At 44.6% G+C, this 23,368-nt stretch overlaps 1 pseudogene; it reads left to right on the top strand.

The window, feature by feature from the left end:
* LOC129819125 (argininosuccinate synthase-like) overlaps positions 1–23,161 on the top strand; it is a 44,676-nt pseudogene extending 21,515 nt beyond the window's left edge.
* The last annotated feature ends 207 nt before the right edge of the window (positions 23,162–23,368 follow it).

The following is a 23,368-nucleotide window of genomic DNA, read 5'->3' as shown; positions in this document are numbered from 1 at the left end:
GATTAGTTATTGTATGCTGATTTTTTTTTTGTCTGGTAAAGGTTTCCATTTAAATGCACCCAGTGGTTATTTTGCATAGTTCCCCTGCAATTTGCCTCAGCTCAGGGGACATTGACCATCGTCTGGTTGTAATGTGGGGTAATTTGCAGGGGTGTCAGCTCGATTATTCATGTCCTTATCCACCAACTCCCCCCAACTGGAAAACGACAGCTCCTACAACTTCATAGTGCTCTCGGGATAGGAGGTGTGGATTGTTGTTGTTCATCTGAAAATAAATTAAAGAGAAATTGTCAGTCAGAAAGTCAAGTCCAGAAGATGTGGAGAAGTGTATGGGGAGGCTGGTTGACAGAATTGGGAGATTTATTCTGACTTTCCAGACAGCTGGTGAATATTGAGTGTTGCAGTCGCTTGAGTACATCCTGTCATAGTAGCAGGTGTCATCTTTTTAGTGAATTTGGGTCCTCTCTCTCTCGCACGTTCTCTCTCACTCTCTCCCCCCTCCACTACGGTGAAGGGCCACATAGGGAAAATGAAACCAAATAGAGGAGAAAAATAGGACATTTGATTTGTCTTTTTCTCTCAGATCCTGACAGCATTTTAACATGTATTTTTTCCATCTTTCAGGAGAACATTATACACTACATGACCAATAGTATGTGGACACCCCTTAAAATGAGGGAATTCGGCTATTTCAGCTACACCCGTTACTGACAGGTGTATAAAATCGAGCACACAGCCATGCAATCTCCATAGACAAACATTGTCAGTAGAATGACCCCTGCTGAAGCGCTCAGTGACTTTCAACGTGGCACTGTCATAGGATGCCACCTTTCCAACAAGGTAGTTTCTGCCCTGCTAGAGCTGCCCCGGTCATCTGTAAGTGCTATTATTGTGAAGTGGAAATGTCTAGGAGCAACAATGGCTCAGCCGCAACGTGGTAGGCCACACAAGCTCACAGAACGGGACCGCTGAGTGCTGAAGCGCATAAAAATCATCTGTCTTCGGTTGCAACACTCACTACCGAGTTCCAAACTGCCTCTGGAAGCAACGTCAGCACAAGAACTGTTAGTCGAGAGCTTCATGAAATGGGTTTTCATAACCGAGCAGCCTCACACAAACCTAAGATCATCATACGCAATGCCAAGCGTCGGCTGGAGTGGTGTAAAACTCCCAGCAATTGGACTCTGGAGTGATGAATCACGCTTCACCATCTAGCAGTCCGACAGACGAATCTGAGTTTGGCGTATGCCAGGAGACCACTACCTGCCCAAATGCATAGTGCCAACTGTAAGGTTTGGTGGAAAGGAATAACGATCTGGGGCGGTTTTTCATGGTTCAGGCTAGACCCCTTAGTTCCAGTGAAGGGAAATCTTAATGCTACACTATATAATGACATTCTATACGATTCTGTGCTTCCAACCTTGTGGCATCAGTTTGGGGAAGGCCCTTTCCTGTTTCAGCATGACAATGCCCCCGTGCACAAAGCGAGGTCCATACAGAAATGGTTTGTCGAGATCTGTGTGGAAGAACTTGACTGGCCTGCATGACCTCACTAATGCTCTTGTGGCTGAATGGAAGCAAGTCCCCGCAGCAATGTTCCAACATCTAGGGGAAAGTCTTCCCAGAAGAGTGGAGACTTATAGCAGAAGGGGGGGGACCAACTCCATATTAATGCCCATGATTTTGGAATGAGATGTTCGACGAGCAGGTGTCCACATACTTTTGCCATGTAGTGTATTTAGTCCCACAGTTGACTGACTGTGTCTGCTATGTTCTCAACTGAATCTTCTCGTGGTCACATACTAAGTTATATGAACAGCATCAAATGTCCCAGTAAAATCTGAATGTTATTTTGTGTGTATTACAGTGCCATGTGCCAGCGGACCTGTAGCTGATGACCAAGAACCCAGAGGACGTCCCCAACAACCCAGATGGCTGGAGATGGAGTTTAAAAAAGCTGTGCGTTAGGCTTGGGCGGTATTTTTATTTATTTTTATTTCACCTTTATTTAACCAGGTAGGCCAGTTGAGAACAAGTTCTCATTTACAACTGCAACCTGGCCAAGATAAAGCATAGCAATACGACAAAAACAACAACACAGAGTTACACATGGGATAAACAAACTGACATTTCATATTCTTAAAATAAAGTGGTGATCCTAACTGACCTAAGACTGTAATTTTTATGACAATTAAATGTCAGGAATTGTGAAAAACTGAGTTTAAATGTATTTGGCTAAGGTGTATGTAAACTTCTGACTTCAACTGTATTTACATGTTGAGCTTCCATCCTCTCAGGCCAGGGGCACAACGTATGAATTTATGGTTGGATCAGAATCGCCATTATAATCATAGACCAGTACGGATAATTAAGTAAAACCACAAGTCCAAATTCCTATCTCCATCCAAGGCTAATTAAGGAAAGGGACAATTTTAGCTAGCTAACTAGCTAGAGAGTGGAGGACAACACAAGATGCAACAATTCCAAGTTGTTTCTGTCAATAACGTATGCTGTCAATGCGATTTGATAGGAGTGAGGCCAAAATTACGAAATACAGAGAGACTAAATAAATTATTATTATTATTTAAAAAAATGATTGGTCAATTTTTGGGGGAAGCCTGGCTTCTCTTGTTCGGCCACTGCAGACATAGATTGACAATAACTCAGCTTTAAGTCCTTCCGTCCTGTCCACTGACCATAGCCTCAGGGCTGCTGTAGCCCCCTTGCTGCCCTCCCTGGCTGTGTTTATCACTCTGACCGCCCAGACCTAGGACAGCCCAGCCCCACACTCTGGGACTGACTGTGTCTAAACTAAAGCAGCCTGCCTGAGGGCATGGAGGGTCAAGAAGCATTAAACCAGCTAATACAACCGACTGACACCCATTTGGATACCACTACAGGGCTAAACAGATGAGAGTGTCACATGTTTGCACAGTCACAGAAAAGAGATGCACATCCCAGCCTGGGGCAAGAACCACATGTGCCTCTAGTCTAGATCCTGGTTACAAGTGTCAATGTGCATAGATAGGGCTACTGTCCACTGAGGCCAGCTGGGACTTCAAAGGACATGGCAGGACATTAGCCTCTGATTATGGTGATGACCAGTGACAATTGTATGATGTTACTATGGCACCGAAGCAGTTCAGAGAGGAATATATAAAGGTGGTGCAGGTATGAACTGTGATTTACGTTTGTATCTGGGTGCTGTTTTACGCGACTGAAGGTGTGTGTGGTTTATTTGAGATTTATCTGAAATGTTTTTAAAAAATGAGGCAATGATAAAGTTTATGGACTAAAAATTTATGGACAACTAAAATCCTCCTTTGAAAAAAGGTTCAGAAAACAATGAAACTGGTAATGGGAATATGAAACTGTGATGTCATCGTATAACCTGGTTTCGCCTCGGCCCTTTGCTCATTTGCAATATGTTTTCATTGTTATTTTCTCTCCCTCATTGAGTGACAATTACAAAAGCTGTTTTAGTGGCTCACACAAAGGCTCTAGCTTACTTCTCCTACTCAAGCACAAGATCAGCGCAAGAATGTTTAATTTCATTCTCCTCCATCTTTTCATCTCCCACCAGCCTTTTTTCACCAGGCTTTCTCACAGATTAAAAATTATTTTCACTACTAAACTTTTTTCTTCAGCAGCAGTTCTCTTTTTTTTATCCCTCTTCCTTTCATTGAAAGAGGGGAAAAGGAAAAAGAGAGAGGAAAAATGTAAAGCTGTAATTTTTCCTACAACTGTGTCTGCTGTCCTATTGTTTGCACTGTTCACTTCAGCGCTGAAGGGCAGGCAGGGAAAAGAAAGGCCCAGTGAATGATAGACCCCATGAGATGGAGGAGAGGAGGACGAGAGGCCGGGCCCAGCTCCAGTGTTCACACCCTCACTTAATTTATTTGAACTTTTAATCTAATTATTAACTATTTGGGGGATCAGGGGGCTTTGTCGGAGCACTATAAGTGTACCCTCTACGGCTCAGATTTTTCCTCAGGGGACGAGGATTCCCGCGATATGGGAATGGGCGAGTGACAAAGCCCTTGTCTAAAAATATTTTGTCAAGTCCTTTACGTGTCATTCCAACAGTGCTTACATTGGGGCCCATTGAAAGGCAAGCAGGAGTGCTGCTTTTTCGCCTGGACTTGATTGGCAACTGCAAGCATGCTAAATGCTAATGAGCGCCGGATGGATGGAGGAGTGACTATCAGCAGATTTCTTTTTTTCCCTCTACCCTCCATGTCTGTATTCAAAGCTCTTTTACACCCCCCCCCCCCCACCTATACCTCCCCCGCCCATGTCCCAGTCGATTGCACCTCCTCCACCTTTGGCCTCTCTGTTGCTCATTTCAACATAATGAATACTATGAATAAGCAAGTAAATGACAATGATTTATATATCGGTTTAGTAGTGTCTTTGTATAAAACGTTGGTGGTGGGGATGGGGGTTGATTGGCGAGTACCTAGGCGTGTGTGCGCGCGCTCATTAGGAATGGTTGTGGGATTATCCCATGCGTTTCACACACACACACACACACACACACACACACACACACACACACACACACACACACACACACACACACACTCTGCAGTGCGAGGCTATTGGTAGAAAAGGTATGGGTGACACAAAGCCAGGGTGTGTAATTCAATTAGGAAAGGGCCCGCCTGCAAATTCACAGCCTTCAAAAGACCAGGGCTTTTGAATTTATTAGTACTTCTCACCACATCCCATTAGAGTATTCTACCATTAACACCCTTCCCCCCACCTCACTCCTTCCTCCACATTCCCCCACATCCAAATCTCCCCTTTTCCACTCTTTCTTTTCATGGTCTCTACCATTTCCCTCAAACTGTGTTCAGTGCCTGGGAATCAGTCTCTTCACGGTTTGTTTTTAGTGAACATTAAACAAGTAGTTGTACATGGAAATGTAATGACAAATTTTGGCCATATAAATTGACTATCAGATCCATCCAAGTGCAATATATTGGAAACTAGTTTAACTCTAGCCCAAATACAGCCCACGTCCAAATACAAAATTAGCTTTGAGTCCAAGTGCTGAATGTGACAAGATCAGATCTGAAACTGGCAGAGAACAGTATTGTTCAGATGAATTCCCTTACTGTAATAGGGTTCTTATGACATTTGGGGTAATGGTTAATTGTCATGCAAATGATCATTGTCATTTTTGAGCTTGTAATGCATCAAATGCTTCTTTGAAAATGATTTATAACATAAATGAATAAAGTAATGAATAAAACACAGCTTTAGTGACAACTGATTTTGACTGTTTAAAACTTTTGGCAAATGTAGCTTCTCCTCCTGACCATTGCCATTCGGCTCGTAAAATGATTACCAACTTCATGTAAAAACTAAAAACTGCTATTGGGTAAACTATCTACTTGAATATAATGTTGAATCTCCCTTCTCCTAAAGTTCTTTAAGAAAGTATTCATACCCCTTGACTTAAGCCACATGTTGTGTTAGTCTAAATTTAAAATGGATAACATTTCTCAACCATCTGCAATCAATATCACATGTCAGTGAAAACATTTTTTTTTTAATTTTTGCAAATGTATTGAAAATTAAGTAGAAAAATATCTAATTTACATAAGTATTCACACCCCTGAGTCAATACATTGTAGAAGCACCTTTGGCAGATATTACAGCTTTGAGTCTCTCTGGGTAAGTCTCTCAGAGCTTTCCACACCTGGATTGTGCAATTATTTTTTATATTTTCACAATTCTTCAAGCTCTATCAAATTTGGTTGTTGATCATTGCTAGACAACCATTTTCAGGTCTTACCATAGATTTAAGTCATAACTGTAACTCTGCCACTCAGGAACATTCACTGTCTTCTTGGTAAGCAACTCCAGTGTAGATTTGGCCTTTGACTTAATCTCCCAGTGTCTGGTGGAAAGCAGACTGAACCAGGTTTTCCTCTAGGATTTTGCCTCTGCTTAGCTCCATTCCGTTTCTTTTTTATACTGAAAAACTCCTCAGTGCTTAACGATTAAAATAATACCAATAACATGATACAGCCTTGAAAATATGGAGAGTGGTACTCAGTAATGTGTTGTTTTGGATTTGCCCCAAACATAACACTTCGTATTCAGGACAAAAAGTGAATTGCTTTGCCACATGAATGGGTGTATTGATTCAACATCCAAAGTGTAATTAATAACTTAACCATGCTCACTCAGAGATATTCAATGTCTGTTTTTTTACATTTTTACCAATAAGTGCCATTTGCGAGGAATTGGAAATCCTCCCTAGTCTTTGTGGTTGAATCAATGTTTGAAATTCACTTCTCATCTGAGGGACCTTACAGATAATTGTATGTGTAGGGTAGAGAGATGAGGTAGTCATTCAAAAATCATGTTAACACTATTATTGTACACAGAGTGAGTCCATGCAACTGATTGTGACTTTGTACTCATCGACTCAAGACATTTCAGCTTTTAATTTTTTATTAATTTGTAAAAATGTTGAAAACTATTTCACTTTGACATTATGAGATATTGTGTGTAGGCCAGTGACAAAAAAAATCTCAAATTGATCCATTTTAAATTCAGGCTGTAACACAACAAAATGTGGAGAAAGTCAAGGGGTGTGAATACTTTCTAAGGGCACTGTCTAACACGATTATTCTTTTCAGTTCACGGTTATTGTACATAATTGTCAGTTGTACGATATTTGTGCCAGCCCAATGTAGTACAGCATTATGTCTCCAGGCAGATACCATGACTGACTGTCTGACTTCCAATCCAATCCATACAGGTGTTCCCATCAAGGTCACCCACGTCAAGGAGGGCAAGTCCAAGAACACACCGCTGGACATCTTCTCCTACCTCAATGAGATTGGGTGAGTCTGACTTTCTCTTACCTTTGTTTTACTCTTAATTTACAATGAGATTGAGATTCCTTTACTGGCTTATTGCAGTCTTTTGAGCGAAGTGTGGGTGCATTCAGGCGAGAATACAGAAATGACTACTGTACTTAGTGAGAAAGTTTGCTAACAAATGGTTCCATTGTGGTCTCAGAGGGAGGCATGGAGTTGGGAGGATCGACATCGAGGAGAATTGCTTAAATCGGGATGAAGTCCAGAGGTAAGGCAATGATGATAAATAAAGGTGTATTGAATAAATAACCTAGGCAGAGAGAGATGCTCACAGTCTACTGCTGCAGCTGCGGAGGGGCAGGTATGTTTGAGATGGGAGCGAGCTGAGCACACAGAGGGAGAGAGAGCTAAAGTAACGTTAGTCAAGGCAACTCGGCTACAGCCAAGACTAGCTAACTTGTAGCAGCCGCAATGTTATTTATCATCCCATATAACAGTGCCTGTCTTGACTGGAGTAGCCTAGAGAATCTAGCTAGCTAGGCTAATTGAGGCAACATGCTGCACTTTCTCCCAACCCCATCCAGATAAAACAGCCTACCTGTTGGTTGCTCGTTGTAGGCTACGCCTTCTCATTTCGATAACTTTTTTATTCCGTAATGTTATTCCATCTTGCATTGCATTAGTGAACTCTCACTCCACTATCTACACATTGAGCCATTTTGATTGGCCAACATAAACAACTACACACGTGAAGTCTGCGCACATCATAAAAAGTACATTGAATAGTTTGTCGTTTTATTAAATAAAAAATGTGAAATGTCATGGAATATCCTTGATATTTTAATTTAAATTTAGAAAAAGCCTTTTCAGTGTTAAAATAGGCCTATATTTTTTGCGTCTCACAAAAAGGTATACTCATATACCAATGTCCCTTCGGACATTCGAATAACCGTGCACATCCCTAATGCATTCACAGATAAGCCCGCACAAAGTCATACAGTACCTACTCCATAAATGCTAACAGTCATGTCATTTCCATTTGTAAAGCTTTCTGTCACACTAGTGCTTTCAGGCAATTGCAGTCATTTTATCTCAGTGCTAAAAGGGGAAACTTGCTATTTCACTTGAATAAAAGTGTCATGGAGGACACAATGAACAAACAACATTATGTGCCTCGCTTTCCTTTCATAGGAAATGTGTTTCTGGTTTGCCTGTAAACTGAGACTCAGTTTGACCTGCATTCACTTAGATGCAGACAGCCCTCACATTTCTCTTTTTGCCGTCACGCATGCTCTCGCTCGCTCACACAAAGACACACAATCGTTCACAGATACACACTACATCTTAGCAATCGTCCACTCCTCTGCATGACTTCTAATTCCCCTCTCTCCATCAACAAAACTTCTCAAAAACCTCCCTTATTGCTATTCTACCGGTGTCACTACAGCATGTTTAGGGGCCAAGATGTTTGTGGCCCTGTCCCATGTCAGACAGCATGTCACTCATTCCTCCAGTGGCCCCAGCCGCCGCCGCACTGCCATTCTACTCCTAACAATAACCGGACTGGCAAATTGACTCGCTAACACACTCCGCCTCTGGCGCAGAGTGGCAGGTAGAAATTGGAAAATGGGAAGCCCACTTTTCTCCCCCTTGGCTTCACAAAAGATCAGAGCTTATCTTCTCCACAGAAATGGTAAGAGTGTGAGGTTTGACGGGGGTAAATAACTAGTACATATTGTGTTTGTTGGGGGAATAAGCCACAGTGTTTGCACAAAAGATGCCTGGAAGGATTGAATAGTTGACAGACTGAATGTGTACTTTATTTGAATGTCTTGGGGAGTGGGGTCAAGAAGGTGTTGGATGGAAATGGTTGTCAAGAATGTTGTCAGTTCTCAACAAATCATTCAATGATGTATGTAAGATGTGTACACCTGTCAACCCTTGTCTGAGCTCTGACCTCTCCACAATGTGGCAGACCATGTTGTACAGAGTATTTGTAGAGAACTTTATTATGATGATTAACTGGTTTAATTAATATATTTCTATATCTTGTTGTTTTTTCGGACTGGTTAGATTGCTATCAGACCTTGACTTTGGGCGAGAAGAACCATCATTGTCGCAGACCAAAAAGAATAATGGCTGAATAAAAAAAATTGGATTGGATTTGATTGGATTTCAGGCTGGTGGTGAGCGAGTTTATAGAGAGTGGCCTGTCTGGAAACATTACACTGGAGTGATGGACAGACTAACAAATGCTTGCCCTTGGCCAGTGTTGTGTTGTGTGGTTGAGTTTTCTTGGGTGCATGATGTCGAACAGATGCGGTTCAGAGCCACTTTTTTAGCTTCCTAGCCGGCTTGAACAGTAAGCGCCAAATGACTTGCAAAACCCAGCTTAAACTTCTGTAAGAATATTTTGAAGATAAATACACAACGCAGAGGACTAAAAGTCAATAGAGTACAAACGATCATTGGAAATAGTGTTTTTTTCTGTAATAGGGGATTAATGATCAATGGGTCAGAGACATGGGAGGAATTTCTGTCCGGGACTCAAAGCTACATGGCAAGTTCTCATTCGTCCAAATTGTTTATACATTGAGCCTGAAATAGGGTACTTGTTATTTGGCCATTGACCCAGTTTTATTGGAAGGAATTCTAATTGGTCAACCACAGGCTAGGTTTGGGTTATAAAACTATATCCTGTCCCTTTGTTCTGTGGAGAGAATCACTGGAGGAGAGAATCACTGAGGACAGGGGAGAATGAACCATCTACTTCCCAACATAACATCCATGATTTGTCCTCTTTGAATAAACCTATTTTTTCTCTCCCTGATTTGGTTAGTGGTCTGGGTTATTGAAGAATAACATCAACTGCTAACACTTCATACATAAGCAATATAATAATGGCACTGGAGGAGATGGCTGCTGTTTTACGGGCTCCTAACCAATTGTGTGTTTTTTCACGCTATTTTTTTATTTTTTTATTTTATTTAAAAACAATGTTATCCCCTTTTCTCCCCAATTTTCGTGGTATCCAATCGCTAGTAATTACTATCTTGTCTCATCGCTACAACTCCCGTACGGGCTCGGGAGAGACGAAGGTCGAAAGCCATGCGTCCTCCGAAGCACAACCCAACCAAGCCGCACTGCTTCTTTAACACAGCGCGCCTCAACCCGGAAGCCAGCCGCACCAATGTGTCGGAGGAAACACCATGCACCTGGCCCCCTTGGTTAGCGCGCACTGCGCCTGGCCCGCCACAGGAGTCACTGGAGCGCAATGAGACAAGGATATCCCTACCGGCCAAACCCTCCCTAATCCGGACGACGCTAGCCCAATTATGCGTCGCCCCATGGACCTCCCGGTCGCGGCCGGCTGCGACAGAGCCTGGGCGCGAACCCAGAGACTCTGGTGGCGCAGCTAGCACTGCGATGCAGTGCCCTAGACCACTGCGCCACCCGGGAGGCCCCTTTTCACGCTATTTTGTACATAATGTTTCTGCCGTCTCCTATGAACAAAAATAACTTTTGGATATCCGAACAGCAATTACTCACCTCGTACTGAACAAAGACTTTTTCTTTAACGCGTCGGACGTGAAGGATTTACTTCAGACACCGGACAAGGCCCAAATCCCTGTCATTCACATGAAGAAGAGATGGAGATTTAGGGGTTGTAGGTCGGGGTGCCTTGTAAGAATCCAACGGCGAGTGGGTAACCCGCCTCTACCATCAGTCCTATTAGCCAACGTGCAATCATTGAATAATAAACTGGATGAGCTCCAATCAAGACTATCCTACCACTCCCGGGTGGCGCAGTGGTCTAGGGCACTGCATCGCAGTGCTAACTGCGCCACCAGAGTCTCTGGGTTCGCGCCCAGGCTCTGTCGCAGCCGGCCGCGACCGGGAGGTCCATGGGGCGACGCACAATTGGCATAGCGTCGTCCGGGGTAGGGAGGGTTTGTCCGGTAGGGATATCCTTGTCTCATCGCGCTCCAGCGACTCCTGTGGCGGGCCAGGCGCAGTGCGCGCCAACCAAGGGGGCCAGGTACACGGTCTTTCCTCCGACACATTGGTGCGGCTGGCTTCCGGGTTGAGGCGCGCTGTGTTAAGAAGCAGTACGGCTGGTTGGGTTGTGCTTCGGAGGACACATGGCTTTCGACCTTCGTCTCTCCCGAGCCCGTACGGGAGTTGTAGCGATGAGACAAGGTAGTAATTACTAGCGATTGGATACCACGAAAATTGGGGAGAAAATGGGATACAATTTTTTTTTTTTAAAGACAAAAAAAAAAAAGACTATCCTACCAATGGGATCTTAAAAACTGTAATATCTTATGTGTCACAGAGTCGCGCTGAACGACGACATGGATAACATACAGCTGGCGGGGTTTTCCGTGCATCGGCAAGATAGAACAACTGCCTCCAGTAAGACAAGGTGGCGGTCTGTGTCTTTGTCATTAAACGCTGGTGCACGAAATCCAATATTAATGAAGTCTTGAGGTTTTGCTCGCCTGAAGTAGAGTATCGCATAAGTTGTAGACCTCTTTTGGTAAATAGTGTGTTTATATTTTTTGTAGCTGTCTATTTACAACCACAAACCGTTGCTGGCACTAAGACCGCACTCAACGAGCTGTATAAGACCATAAGCAAATACGAAATTGCTTATCCAGAGGCGGCGGTCCTAGTGACTTGGGACCCCCCCGACTGTGAAACTTAAATCCATTTTACCTCATTTCTACCAGCATGTTAAATGTGCAACCAGAGAAAAAAACTCTAGACCACCTTTACTCCACACACAGAGACGCGTACAAAGTTCTCCCTCGGCCTCCATTTGGCAAATCTGACCATAACTCTATCCTCCTGATTCCTGCTCACAAGCAAAAACTAAAGCAGGTAGTACCAGTGACTCACTCAATACGGAAGTGGTCAGATGACACAAATGCTAAGCTACAGAACTGTTTAGCTAGCACAGACTAGAATATGTTCCGGGATTCTTCCAATGGCATTGAGAAGTACACCACATCAGTCACTGGCTTCATCAATAAGTGCATCGATGACATCATCCCCACAGGACGTACATACCCCAGCCAAAAGCCATGGATTACAGGCAACATCCGCACTGAGCTAAAGAGTAGAGCTACCGCTTTCAAGGAGCGGGACTCTAATCCAGAAGCTTAGAAGAAATCCTGCTATGCCCTCCGACGAACCATCAAACAGGCAAAGCTTCAATACAGGACTAAGATTGAATCGTACTACACCGGCTCCGATGCTTGTCGGATGTGGCAGGGCTTGCAAACTATTATGGACTACAAAGGGAAGCACAGCTGTGAGCTGCACAGTGACACGAGCCTACCAGACGGGCTAAATTACTTCCGTGAGCCGATGTGAGTAAGACCTTTAAACAGGTCGACATTCACGAGGCCGCAGGGCCAGATGGATTACCAGGACGTGTACTCAGAACATGCGCTGATCAACTGGCAAGTGTCTTCACTGACATTTTCCACCTGTCCCCGACCGAGTCTGTAATACCAACATGTTTCAAGCAGACCACCATAGTCCCTGTGCCCAAGAACACTAAGGTAACCTGCCTAAATGACTACAGACCGGTAGCACTCACTTCTGTAGTCATGAAATGCGTTGAAAGGCTGGTAATGGCTCACATCAACACCACCCCAACAGATCAACAGAATCTCAATCGCACTCCACACTGCCCTTTCCCACCTGGACAAAAGGAACACCCACGTGAGCATGCTATTCATTGAGTACAACTCAGTGTTCAACACCATAGTGCACTCAAAGCTCATCACTAAGCTAACGATCCTGGGACTAAACACCTCCCTCTGCAACTAGATCCTGGCCTTTCTGATGGGCCGCCCCCACGTGGTAAGGGTAGGTAACAACACATCTGCCACGCTGATCCTCAACACTGGGGCTCCTCGGGGGTGAGTGCTCAGTCCCCTCCTGTACTCCATGTTCACCCATGACTGCATGGCCAAGCACGACTCCAACATCATCATTAAGTTTGCCGACGACACAACAGTGGTAGGCCTGATCACTGACAACAATGAGACAGCCTATAGGGAGGATGTCAGAGACCTGGCAGTGTGGTGCCAGGATAAAAACCTCTCGCTCAACGTGATCAATAAAAAGCAGATGATCGTGGACTACAGGAAAAGGAGGGCAGAGCACGCCCCCATTCTCATCGACAGGGCTGTAGTGGAGCATGTTGAGAGCTTCAAGTTCCTTGGTGTCCACATCACCAACGAACTGTCATGGTCCAAACACACCAAGACAGTTGTGAAGAGGGGACGACAATGCCTATTCCCCCTCAGGAGAATTAAAATACTTGGCATGGGTCCTCAGATACTCAAAGTTCTACAGCTGCACCATCAAGAGCATCCTGACTGGTTGCATCACCGTCTGGTATGGCAACTGCTCGGCTTCCGACCGCAAGGCACTACAGAGGGTAGTTCGTACGGCCCTGTGCCTCACTGGGGCCAAGCTTCCTGCCATCCAGGACCTCAATACCAGGTGGTGTCAGAGGAAGGAGTAAAGCCCTAAAAATTGCCAAAGACTCCAACCACCCAAGTCATACTGTTCTCTCTGCTACCACACGGCAAGCTGTACTGGAGCACCAAGTCTAGGTCCAAAAGGCTTCTTAACAGCTTCTTCCCCCAAGCCATAAGACTCCTGAACTGCTAACCAAATGACTACCCGGACTATTTGCATTGACCCCCCTCCATTTTTACGCTGCTGTTACTCTGTTTATTATCTTTGCATAGTCACTTTACCTCTACCTACATGTACATATTACCTCAGGTGAAGTTTTGCCCAGTTTTATGACAGGTCTGATTTATAACAGAAACATGCATATGTATGGCGTGCCCCAAATGTATAAATCTCAATATTTTTGTATGTCAGACCTGTCATAAAACTAAGCAAAACTCCACCTGAAACTCCCTCATTCACCTTTTATGATAACAAAATTGCTCTTTACTTGCTGTATAATTTGGAACTATTGGCATTTGGCCACGACATGCAAAAGATCAAATGATTTTGTGTTTATCGATAGATTAATGGGTTTCTATGTCTTGCCTACATAAGCTACCGGTCTATTTACTGTGTTGGCAGGATATTTTAATCTTTAGCAGTAATTTATGCAGTATCTGGAAAACGACTGTCAGTTTCTGAAAGTGAAAACAATGGCGAAATGTCATGGACATGTCTGCAGAATGGTTAAATAAATAAAAATATTTGCATCAACTTCCCCGACATAAATATAGAGGACTGCCCGTGACTTCTCAAACATTGTATAAGGCAGGCAAAAAAACAAAAAAAATGCAATTACAGTAGGGCCTACTTCAATGTAAAATATCAACTGTTCACCTGTTAAATTCGACTGTATAACGGTATTTTAAACTGTGTTGCCTATATTGCAAAACTTGAAATACAAATACTCTATCTATGACTAGGGTGGCTGGAGTCTTTGGCAATTTTTAGGGCCTTCCTCTGACACCGCCTGGTATAGAGGTCCTGGATGGCAGGAAGCTTGGCCCCAGTGATGTACTGGGCCGTACACACTACCCTCTGTAGTGCTTTGCGGTCAGAGGCCAAGCTAGTTGCCACACCAGGCGGTGATGCAACCAGTCAGGATGCTCTCGATGGTGAAAATAGCATTCAATTGGAATTGAAAAGTTAACATCCAAGTGTTGCATTCAAGGTAACAGTACATTTATCATGAGGCAAATATGGATAATAATTTAACCAAATAAGTGATAGCATACTTTGTGGGACTGAGGTGAGCTGTAGCAATCCACACCACTCGTCAGTGTTGAACAGCCTGCTGTCATTTCATGCCCAACCCTTGTTGTGGAGAGCCATCCTCCTATAGAGTCACTTCATCCCTTACCTACTTGTACAAATTCAGTATAGAACCATCTTTCTAACCAAATAGACAGCAGTTGGTCAAAGTCAATAAAATGTCATCTCTGTGAAAAATTTCCTAATAATGATGCCTCTATACAGTGTCAAAGTACCACTAATGATTAAACTCTCAGTACCACTAATGATTATGTTACCGGGGTGATTGATAGAAGTCATGGTTACATGCAGGAAGTCACCAGTGCTGTGCATAGAGGAGAACCAATGTAATTGGAACAGAGTGGACTCCTGTATCTCCTATCAATGTCAGCTAAGCAGAGAACAACTTCCCCACCAATGGAGGCTGCTAAGGGGAGGACGGCTCATAATAATGGCTGGAATGGCGCGAATGTAATGGCATCAAACACATGGAAACCATGTTAAATGTATTTGATAACGTTCCACTTATTCCGCTCCAGCCATTACCAGGAGCCCGTTCTCCCCAATTAAGGTGCCACCAACTCCAGTGTTCCCCACCACATAATGAAAGTGGGCCTGCAGAGAGCGAGCGAGCGAATGGTTAGAGGTCATTCTCTTTTATTGTAACTGCACAAAAATTGCCAGAGTAAAAGTAATCAAATCTGTATTTCAAATAGACTATCTCAAAGGATAGCCAGCAGCATACCACTGCTGGCTTGCTTCTTAAGCTAAGTAGGGCTGGTCCAAAGATGGGAGACCAGATGCTGCTGGAAGTGGTAATGGAGGGCCAGTAGGAAGCACTCTTTCCTCTGGTCTAAAAAAAACATCCCAATGCCACAGGGCAGTGATTGGGGACGTTGCCTTGTGTAGGGTGCCGTCTTTCGGAAGGGACGTTAAACGGGTGTCCTGACTCCCTGTGGTCCCTAAAGATCCCATGGCACTTATCCTAAGAGTAGGGATGTTAACCCTGGAGTCCTGGCTAAATTCCCAATCTGGCCCTCATACCATCACGGTAACCTAATCCTACCCAGCTTACACTTGGCTCATGCATCTCCCCTGGAACTATTCCCCATGTCGTTGCTGTAAATGAGAATGTGTTCTCAGTCAACTTACCTGGTAAAATAAGGGTAAAATAAAAAATGATGCAGTGAGGGCCTTCCCTGCCACTCCCTCCCAGTCATGCTGGTCTTCACATTTCTCCTTCCATACTAACCCCTCGTTAACATAGCTCAAGCTACAATCCTCTTACTAAAAACCAAAGATACTAGTAATTTATGTGGTTAAACGTTAACTATGTTAGCAAGCTGCTACCTGACGCTAACACAGGCTGCCTATCAATAGCCTGCTTTAATAACAAAAGACCAAATAACTAGCCAACTACTTGCATTTCAATATTGAAATCATAGTTAGGTTCTCTACTGAACAACTTTCGCGCTTACCTGAACAACCACAAAGTAAAAATTGGCTTTATGGTCAAAATAAATAAATCAAGAATACTACATTTAGCTTTTTGGTCTTGATTTAACGTTAGGGTTAGGCATAATGTTACCAGTGTTGTTAGGGTTGTGTTTAAAATCAGATTTTAAAAAATATACATTTTTTAAATAGGCTGGGTTTAGCCATAATAATGATTAATTTGTGGCTGTTTTAACTAATGACGACCATGCTCATTGGCTAGAATTTTGACCTGTAATAAAATGATAGTTAAAGATTGCAGTTGCAAGAGCAAGTTTAGTTTTTTTGTTGTCTAGAGAAATCCATGTGGGGATGTATTCATGAGAGCGCAGTCACTTCTAAGTCTTGACATGTATTAAGTATCCCTGCAAAACAAAAATCTCTGTTCTCTCTGCTCTCGAATTTAATAGTTTGCGTGCGGCAATTTTGTTCTGCTCACTCAATCACACCTGCAACTTGTTTAATGTGCGCGCTCCCGCTGCCTGTGCGCTCAAAGGAAACCATCCTCTGCTCGCTCGACCACATTTTGCTCTCGACCACTGGCTGTCCAGTGTTTGCTTGTTCAAAGACTTTTCATCTTGTTAGAGAGCGCCATCTCGCGCGCAATAGACTGATTTGACAGCATAAGGAAGCAATTTAAGTGTGTGTGCGTGGGCTGTACGCCCAAAGGCATGTACCAGCTCAGCTGAGGTTGGGTTAATGCTTAGTCTTAACCCCTCTAACCCTCTAGCAGATTTGGTCTAGAGACAGAGAAACTGTTTAAAAGATTAATGCCTGGAAATCACTGGCCTTTTGATTGCCTAAATTGAACCGCAGTTGATTTAGCTAAGGTATAATATTATAACACTTAAAGGTTAACTTCTGAGTTTGGGATGCTGGAGGTAAATTGGGTTAGAGGGCAGTTTGAACTGTTTTATCAGATGGTAACAGTGGAAATTTCCCTATTTTGTCCTCTTTGCGCTCGCCACAAAACCCAGTCTTCGTGGCTCAGATTGCCACTTTTGAGGTTTAGATGATTATCAGGTTTGCTGTCCTCTTTTGGGCTGACGGTGCTGTGTAAATGCTTCTCAATTTTCAGATTATGTTTGGGTTCCCCACCCCTTCTCACCTTCAGGTAGGCTACATCTAAGACAGGAATTGTAAAGGACAGAAAGGTACTATTTTAACAACACTCAACATAAGGTGCCCATCCACAGATGTGAAATCACAGAGACTGAAGTATTGGAAAAGGATGAAGGGCTTCCACCACAGGAATATCATCCTTCAATCTGTCCTGATAATGCTGTCTATACATGCAAACCGTAGTTGAATAAACAGAGATGTCCCAGTGGTTTAGCATACTTGAATGGAATTATTTGAACAGAGAAACATATCAACTCTGCTCTTCTTTCCTCTGCTCCTGTCTCTTTTTTTGGCCTTCTCTTCTTCTCCTCCTCATTCACCTCAAGACAGACCGCTGAGTGACTGCTTCATTTTTCTTGTCACCCCCCTCTCCCCCCTCCGTCCCCATCAACAGTGCAATAGGGGTAAATTGCAGGGTAGGGAGAGCCCAGGTCCTAGATCTGGGCAGGTGGGGGCTTCCTACCCTGTCATTTGCCCACGACAGGCTCATTCTGACTGGGGTGAGATACAGTGGTGCTGGCCTGTCTGCCAGCCACAATGGAGGAGGGTGAAGATGGCTGGTGCCTATTACAGCTGTCTGATTTGAGTTGGTCCTGGAAGGAAGGATGATGAGGTTATCTTGGACACAGGAAACGCCATGGCCCTCTTCTGATAATTCGCCCCCCCCCCCAGTTCTGATAGAGCGGAAGATATACTTTATATGTTCACGCGAGATACAAATGTCTTCTGCTTATTTATCCACCCCCCCGATATGCATACATTCAGTGGCCAGTTTATTAGATACACCAATCTATACAGAAAAAATATATAAATACAAAACACAAATTTGTTTACATCCCTGTTACTGAACATTTCTCCCTTGCCAAGATAATCCATCCACCTGGCATATCAAGAAGCTGATTAAACAGCATGATCATTACACAGGTGCACCTTGTGCTGAGGACAATAAAAGGCCACTCTAAAATGTGCAGTGTGGAATTGGCATGGTGACTGCAGGAATGTCCACCAGAGTTGTTGCCAGAGAATTGGGTGTTAATTTCTCTACCATAAACTGCTTTCAACGTTGTTTTAGAGAATTTGGCAGTACGTCCAACCGGCCTAACAACTGGGGGCCACGTGTAACCACGCCATCCCAGGACCTCCACATCAGTCTTCTTCACCTGCGGGATCGCCTGAGACCAGCCACCTGAACAGCATTTTATCAATGGCAATTTGAATGCACAGAGATACTGTGATGAGATTGTCGTGCCATTTGTCCGCCGCCATCACCTCATGTTTCAGCATGATAATGCACCGCCCCATGTCCCAAGGATCTGTACACAATTCCTGGAAGCTGAACATGTCCCAGTTCTTCCATGGCCTGCATACTCACCAGACATTTCACTCATTGAGCATGTTTGGGATGCTCTGGGTCGACGTGTATGACAACGTTTTCCAGTTTCCGCCAATGTCGCACAGCCATTGAGTGGGACAACATTCCAAAGGCCACAATCAACAGCCTAACTCTATGTGAAGGAGATGTGTGGCGCTGCATGAGACAAAAGATGGTCATGCGTGTCTGATCCACACCCCTACTTTTTTTTTAAAGGTATCCGTATTCCCAGTCATGTGAAATCCATAGATTAGGGCCTAATCAATTTATTGAAATTGACTGATTTCCTTATATGGACTGTAAAATCTTTGAAATGATTGCATTTTGCGTTTTTATATTTTTGTTCAGTGTAGGTGATGAGAGTGAAACCTAGTGTGGTCGTCTGCTGTAATAGCCCATCTGTGACAAGGACCGACGAGTTGTGTGTTCCGAGATGCCGTTCTGCACACCACTGTTGTACTGCGCCATTATTTGCCTGTTTGTGGCCCGCTAGAATGCACGACTCTTGTCATTCTCATTCGACCTCTCATCAAATGAACCATTTCCGCCCACAGGACTGCTTCTGACTGGATGTTTTTGTTTGCCCTTGCCTGTCGCACCATTCTTGGTAAACCCTAGACACTGTCATGCGTGAAAAGCCCAGGAGGCCGGCTATTTCTGAGATACTGGAACCGACGTAACTGGCACCGACAAGCATATGCTTAGGTCACTCGTTTTGCCCGTTCTAATGTTCAATCGAACAGTAACTTAATGCCTCGATGCCTGTTTGCCTACTTTATATAGCAAGCCACGGCCATGTGACTCACTGTCTATAGGAGTGAACCATTTTCTAGAACGGTGTACCTAATAAACTGGCCCCTGAGTGTACACATAAACAAACATTAGGTTGGAGAAGCTGAAGCAGAGTGCAGCCGCAGTACAATGAGCAGTTTTTAGGGGTTTAAGTGCCTTGCTCAAGGGAACATGTAGGTGGCACCTGAGATATTGATGCCAACAACCTTTCGGTTGCTGGCTCACTCCCCTCCCATCAGCACTGGGATTCGAACCGGCAACCCTTTACTATTTTGAAAGGCAATGTGTCTCTACACCTTTTTCTTCCTCACCTTGTTCTGTGTGTATGTTTGTGTGCTACCCCAGGTATCTATGAGACCCCAGGAGGCACCATCCGGTACCATGCTCACGAGGTCAGGAGGATCAAGCAGGGCCTGGCTGTCAAGTTCTCTGAGATGCTTTACAACAGTACATTTGGAGAATACCGCAAGTAAAACCCCAAACATTAAAACAATGCTCACAGAACATTCAGCAATGGTGGATTCACTTCATATGGAGGGGTGGGCAGGGTTATTTTCTCTCCTAGAACACACAAAATCATTGGTCAAAAACAGTCTCTATCCAGCCTTATATAACTTTCCCTTGCTTTCAAATCACCTTACATTGATAATAAATAGGTAAAACTATGCAAAATACATAACAATGTGTAGTACCCACCTGACATGGGTGATGAATGGCAGACGGCAGCGATTTTGTGCCAGAACACCTCACACAGTGGTCATCACGGTGATTGACAGGTGAGGAGTGACTGTCACTAGAAGTTGTGTGTTGTGTATCTCTGTGACTGAATGACTGGGGCCTAGCTGCCTGTACGCCCGGCTCAGGTGTCCTAATCCCCCAGCCCGCCTGTCCCCCGGCTGGCCTGCCTTCATCCCTATAATAGCATCACAGCCATTGGAGACTGATTACTGAGCCACTGCAATGAAACCCTCATGGGAGGAGGGAGCTGGCCAGGCAGAGAGACCAGAAAGTCAGGGAGAGCCACAGAGGTACAGACGCTAGCTATCTCCCTCCAAAAGGGGGGCATAAATTAAACTCATTATGGTCTTAAAACTTGAAATACCACTGTCTCGGCTTGGTCCTTGTCTGGTCCACTGCATGTGCCAAAGGTACAGAGAATTCCCTAAACAAAACAGCGAGAGGGCAGGGATGACAGCTGTGGCTGGATCCATCCACTCAGCCCTGTCCTGACTGTATGATACTCACCCCAGTGCAGACTCAGTGGGAAGAGAAAGGGTGAGCAGGTTTTTCTTGGGATGGAGATAGCTAGTGAGGTGGAAGGGCATGGAAAAGCAAGCGAGCCACCCCGTGGAGATGGCCTTATTTCCCTCTAACCTCCCACCCATCACCACCCTCATCCAGCTGTCCCTCAGCCAGACAGAGCAGATCACCTGGGTAAGTCAAGACTGGGGAGGGGTGTGAGCCTCACCTTGAGCGATGGGAGGAGTGCTAACATGAGATAGGGATAGGAGAAAGGAGGATGGGGTTGAGGGGGGGGGGGGGGGGTCACATATGTGCACCCTTAAGTCAGGCTACTAATGGGGGCTTAAGGAAGCCCATAACATCCCTGTGAGCTGGAGTGGGTAGGAGAGGAGTGGGGGCTACTTTCCTCTGTTCATGAAATCAAGTGTCCCTTTATCTAGCATCTTATTCTTGTTGTCCCCAGGTTTCTGGTACAGTCCGGAGTGTGAGTTTGTCCGGCACTGCATAGACAAGTCCCAGGAGAGTGTGGAGGGCAAGGTGCAGCTGTCTGTCTTCAAGGGCCAGGTCTACATCGTGAGTCGCCCAAATCCCTCTACAACAGGGAACTGGTCAGGTCAGGACCTATAGCATTGTGTGCATGCCCATTATCTCTGGCTATGGGTACAGTATAATCAGTATCTCCATTGTTTGCTCTGGTCACTTGCCCTTATCCTCCACTGACCCCACACCAACAATAAATGGACACTGGCTACAACGACATCAGAGCGCGGAGCAGGGGTGTCAAGCTCAATTTCTGGAGGGTCCTCTCATCCCCAACCCCCCCAATGGCCTCTTAGCTGTGGAAAAGTGAGTCATTTCAGGCCCCTGACCCCCGTGCCCTCTATGCCCCCTGGGCTGGCTCAGTGCTGACCAAAGCAAAGCCCCCATATGCCTCCTTCCGTCTCCCTGCCACCGCTAATGGCATTTCCAGCCAATAGAGATTAGAGCTCTGCTTTTAGGGCCAAAGCACAGGTTTCATTCTAGTTAAGCAGGGGGAGGTGTGCAACTGAGAGCTTGACCGCTCTCTCTCATACACACTTGCACACGCACACAAACTCGCTCTCTGTCTCTCTCTCTCTCACACGCACACACTCCTGTTGGACGTGCGGCTCGGGGGAACTTGACGTCAGGGTGACTGAGTGTTGAGTTGCACTAGAGGAGTCCTTAGGGGCACTATTCTGAGGTAGCAGATGGGCTGAGTGTCCTGTGAAGGATCCCATTGTGGCCCAAAGTCCACCTGAAGAACTGCCCCGCTCTCACTCACATGCATCATTTCACCCTCCAACCCCAGGCTTAGACTGTAAGACCATGGCGGCCGGCTACCTGCGTCTTCTCAACAATGTCATTAATACAGTGGTACGGCACCATACACACACTGCATTGATCTAGGACAAATGTCAGAAAGTTGCCTGCTAGGTGTTTGGCAGTCAATTAGACCACAGGTTTTTTCTGTGTATTCACCTTCTGGAAACCATCTTCCACAGCCGTTCAACGTCTCATAGACGGCACTCATAAGATGGTAGTTAGTTAGACAGGGAGCTTTGTTTTGAGAGTTGATGATGGCATCTTCTTTTTTTCTCTCCCTGTCGCATTTATTCTGTCGTTCTTTGATTTCCTCCAGTGCGGTGTGTCTCTGAAGGATGAGTGCAGGTCTTAGATTAGCAGCTTGGGCCCAGTGGAGGAGGAGCAGAGGGTGGGAGGGGGTCAGCGCTGCAGGTAGAAATTACTGTAATTACATAGAGCACATACACACTCTCTCTCACACCTTTACAAATACACACAGAGAAGGAGAAAGGACCAAGCCACAAGAGGCCTATATAATAGAAGATGTTCACAGGCACCATGGTTACATCACAGGAGTTGCTTACAAAAGAGTGGTTACAGACAGAAAAACATCAGGTTAAATCCATTTCCTCTACATTTAATCTACTTAGGAGTTGATAGACAACTGGGATTTTGTCTACAAATGACTTGTGTGCCTGTTTGTCTGTGTATTTGTGATTGTTTTTTCCTCTGAAATCAAACATTAAGAGCAAATGCATTGAGACAAATCGATTTGACATTTTACATCGAGTGGAACATCAATGATACAATTATTCCTGTGGTTAATAATGTAATTCATCATCCTACGTCTCCTGTGGGCTAGACGGGTGTTGAATCACTTGTTCAGCTTAGAATGAGCAGTTGTATGAGCTATTTCCCAACCACATAAGCTTACACACTAACTTATCTTGCACCCCTAATCTTTTCCCCGGTATGGACGTGCAGGGAGACTACTAGCCGCGTGACGCCTCTGGATCCATCAAGATTAACGCTGTCAGGACTGTGTCCAAAAAAGTTGAATATTTTCAAGAAAGCTTCTTGAGTGTTAACCACATGTTTTGTTGTCAATTAACTCATTCTCTGTCTCTCTCACTGCAGGCTAAGGGAGCACCACCGTTTGCAGGGTGAAGCTCGCGCCAAGCACTAGGCTGTCAGACTTGGACCATCTTCTCTCTCTCTCCACTGTGTCTCCAGCAGCTTTAGACTTCCCAACGTTTACTCTCACCCATCTTGCCTTTCCAGAGTAGTTATCTAGTTGAATATTTCATATTAGGAGGTGTTACAGTAGGTTCTAATAAAACATCTTTGGAGTGTCTATTGCTGCCACACAAATGACTTGCTTTAGAGAGTAAAT

Source organism: Salvelinus fontinalis, chromosome 21, assembly GCF_029448725.1.
Source record: "Salvelinus fontinalis isolate EN_2023a chromosome 21, ASM2944872v1, whole genome shotgun sequence".
NCBI classification, from domain to species: Eukaryota; Metazoa; Chordata; class Actinopteri; order Salmoniformes; family Salmonidae; genus Salvelinus; species Salvelinus fontinalis.
Note: the sequence above shows the minus strand (reverse complement) of the source record. Positions and strands in the feature narration are given on the sequence as shown.